This window comes from Agrilus planipennis, unplaced genomic scaffold, assembly GCF_000699045.2.
Source record: "Agrilus planipennis isolate EAB-ADULT unplaced genomic scaffold, Apla_2.0 scaffold810, whole genome shotgun sequence".
NCBI lineage: Eukaryota > Metazoa > Arthropoda > Insecta > Coleoptera > Buprestidae > Agrilus > Agrilus planipennis.
Window position 1 is genome coordinate 7,665 of NW_020439460.1, and position 3,864 is coordinate 11,528.

Here is a 3,864-nt window from a genome sequence, read left to right on the forward strand (position 1 = left end):
GGTGTTTACATCACATCGCGTAGGCGAGGCTAGCTTAAAATATGAACTCTGATTCTAAATAGGTGAGGAGTACCTACATACTACATTCCCAATTTTATAGTTGGCAGCTAAAAATAGGAAAGTTGCGGAAAGAACACATACGCCGTGTGTAAATATTAACTTCCCTTTTATTAAAAATTACACTTTCTCGAAACATTAAGCAGACTCGAATCGCAATAATTTAAAATGAACGTTTGTTTGGCTTTTCGTTCGCCTCGCATGAATGGATCATTAGATACAACATACTTGGTTATGTTGAGTAAGTAGTTCAATTTTTTGGCGAAGAAGAACATGCACTACCCGACGATTTCTAACATTTTTCACTCTATGTATATAAACAACATTTTCACGAAAACATTTAAGCGTAGCTATACATATACGCAGTTTAATTCATAAAACTTATTGCATCTTATTCAGCAATTCCCGAATGGTGAAGCTTTTACAATGTTGGACGGCTTGTATATTCATACATAAGTATGCTAATGAACGCAGCGCATGGAAGTCAGGAGGGCATATACGAGGTGTGACATTCACAGTAGTCGACATCCCTAGAAACACTTTTTGTAGTTATTTAAAGTTAAGGAATTCAGAACCGCCCTTACAGTTGCTTTGACCTTTTTTACGCCATCATGATGAGTATCCTTGAGGTGGGATCTTTTATTTTTGTGTAGAGGGAATGCGATCATCTACTTTTTTTTGATCAAATACTCGTGAACAATCAAGGACAATCATGAAGAATCCAGCATTTCTCTGCAAGTGTGGATAATGCCCTGAATATCGAAAAGAACGATCCCTTTGATCTTGGACTTAGATATTCTTGCTTTTAGTTTTAGACAAGCACTCGTCCCCATACACATTTTCCTATTCCTGGAGGATTTCAGAAGGTTTTTAGCCCCATTTCACCAAAAAAATTGTACCATAATACATTCTTTGTGATTTGAGTCATTCATTTTTGTGACGCTCGGGAATATGAATAGGCTAAAGCTTACTGCAGCTTTTATGATCAGTCACGACTCTGCAACCGCTCAGTCACTACTGAAGATGTCTTCAGCGAAGAACAGCGAAACGTCTGGAACATCATAACTCCATAGACCATTGCAAAACAGCCCGAATCGCATCAAGGCTAAAAAGCTTTCACTGCTGGTGTTATCTAGATGGTACCCCTGTAATAGTTCTCGTAATACTGAGAAATAGCATAAAAATAAGTATTTTTTTACGATTTTTTTACCATTTTTCGAGTTCTTGTGGTTTTTAGAATACCTATGAAGTGCTTTCACTATGTGCACTGCAAAATAAATTAATAGTTTAAATTACTTTCTTGAAAATTAACATAAATTTAGTTCATGCGCTCGCAAATGTAAAGAAAATCGTGTAAAAGATTTATATATATTTTAAGGCGTTAAAATATATTACGCTGTTATGAAATAATATAAATTCCAACCAACTAAAATGCGATTTATACGCTTTTCAAAGTTCTGTTTATTTGAACGTATTCTGAAGAAGAAGGGGAGTCCGCTTGAGTTTTCATAGTCCCTCTCTGTGCGTGCGCCACTGATGGAAGCTTTCGTATAAAATGTTCAAAAAGATTGTGTTCCCAATTTAAAGCCATTATTCTTGTTCAAGAATTCCTCGAAAAGCTTGTAGGTGAATTGTATATACAAATGTGGGTGTGTCCATCTTCAAAGCAGTCAGATTTTTAGTTTTATTTTTGTTGTAATTTCGACATCACGCGCTATTAACGTTTCCTGCATATATCGAATAGAAACTTTTACAAGTCACTTGTAGTATCTTCTTGTGTCAGAGAAGAAAAGAGTACATAAATTATCGTAATATAAACACATTAAAATATCAAGCTTTATTTATTAACTACATATAATTGATTTTTAATTACACCTGGTCGAATAATATCTATACGAATACGTGGATGTATGGAATAAAATTATTAATATTCTAGGCTTTGACATTTAAACGTTTCTGAGTTCCAAGGAAATGTTAGTTATATTGTAATTTTTTAAATAGTTAATTGAGGTCTCATCTTCTTGCTATTACATAAAATGGAAAATAAATCTAGTCTTACACTATCACGAATTTTTGCGAACACTGGCACTCACCTTGCATTGGTATTGTGCTCGACCCATATTCCTAAAAGTAACCATATGAAGTTAGTAAACATATTGTTTCTTTATTTAACTTCAGTCCTATATCATTCCGAGTCCTTAATAAGTACCAAATACTCGTTTCTTTTCCAAATGTAAACAATTAGTAAATGTCTTCCTTTCTTGTTAATATTTGAAATAATTTTATTGATTAATAAATACTCGTTGATGATATTGAATGGAACTATTTTTTCATCATGTTACCAAATGTAACTGGCTAGTCAGTGGCGTTTTTCCTTGTTGATCTATTAAATATTTTTATTATGTAGGCACTCGTTTTGCTTTTGTATACCCAGTCTTACACTATCGTCAGTCATCGCAATCAGAAGCTCTCATTGTTCACTAATTATTTGCTCCTTTCACCCATAGCTGTAAGAAATTTTCCCTTTTACAATTAAAATAAGAAGTATTTTATTTAGCTTAATTCAGTACCACACTGTAGTGAGTTTTCGTAAGTGCAGCACTGTAGGTATATTTTTCAGTGTGTTCGCTGTACGGTCTCGGAGAAGTTTCAGACTTGGTGTACGATTTTTGGGTCCTTTAAACGCTTCTTTACCTACACCTGCATTGATCGTCGTAGTTTGTTATTTTTAATAGACTCCTTGCCACACACCTGTCGTTAAGATCTCATTTGCAATGACATTTAGCAACACTTCACTACAGGCCGCACATATAAGAGATTAATTTGCGTAATAGTAAAAAAAGGCGAAATATAATTGCGGCTGCATCTTGCGGCATTCATAAACAACTCGTATGCCAACAGCATTCCTTCTCTTTTTCTTGGATCTTTACGACTTTACAATTAAAGGCAGCTCACCTTCAATTATGAGTCCATTTTGTAGGTGTTGCAATGAAAGAATGCAATCTGTGGGTATTTTTGGCGTATTTAGATTCACAGTATATGACCTATACCGCGCTTAGATATTTCTATAAAAAAAGATAAATTTGAAATTCTTTCTAAAGTCGCTAACCTCTGATTCGCGAAAATGACGGAAAATTATTTGAATCACAACTCCTAGCCAAAATATTTACAGGTTTATTACCTGATATTTTGATAGTAGTATGATAATGTAGTATTAAAAGTATGTGTAATTGTATATTACAGTATATTAATGGGTTTATTAGTTTATTGATATTGATTTTGTGTCGAGAATGCTTCAGTTTAGAAAAAAAAAGAAAATTTAAATATTTATAGCGTAATAAGCTAATTTTGACTTCTATTGTCTAGGAAGTGTGCCAGTCAATAAGTGTGAGAGTGCTTAGAATTCACCTTCAACATAGGTAACACAGTTAAATAATGCAATTAAGTTTAAGGAATTCCCATTTACGTAGTTGAAACAATGCTAACTTTCGACTTTTTAGTTTACTTTTATGCAATATTCATAATAAAAACAAAACAGCCTTTTTAAACGAACGATTCATTCGGTATGATTAACCTTACATTTGAAATCACATAATTATGGTCTAATTTATGAAAAGTATGCAAGTTTGTATTTTATTTATCAAAGTAATGCCTGCCGGAAAGTGTATTTAATATTGATAAGGAAAGTGGTATTTCCCTATTATATTCCAAAAGTTTATTTCCTGTTTATTGTATGCAAATAATAAAAAAAAATTGACTAAATTGTACGCGTTCTTCATGAGAAAATAAGCCTACAATGAAAATCTG

General features: G+C 33.1%; 1 long non-coding RNA gene across 1 annotated transcript; it reads right to left on the minus strand.

The window, feature by feature from the left end:
* Positions 1 to 1,972: 1,972 nt before the first annotated feature.
* Positions 1,973 to 2,897, minus strand: LOC108743714. Its single transcript, XR_001938864.1, has 3 exons — positions 2,628 to 2,897; positions 2,498 to 2,564; positions 1,973 to 2,440 (listed from the first exon to the last, which is right to left on the minus strand). It is a non-coding gene; the product is annotated as an uncharacterized LOC108743714 (long non-coding RNA).
* Positions 2,898 to 3,864: the final 967 nt, after the last annotated feature.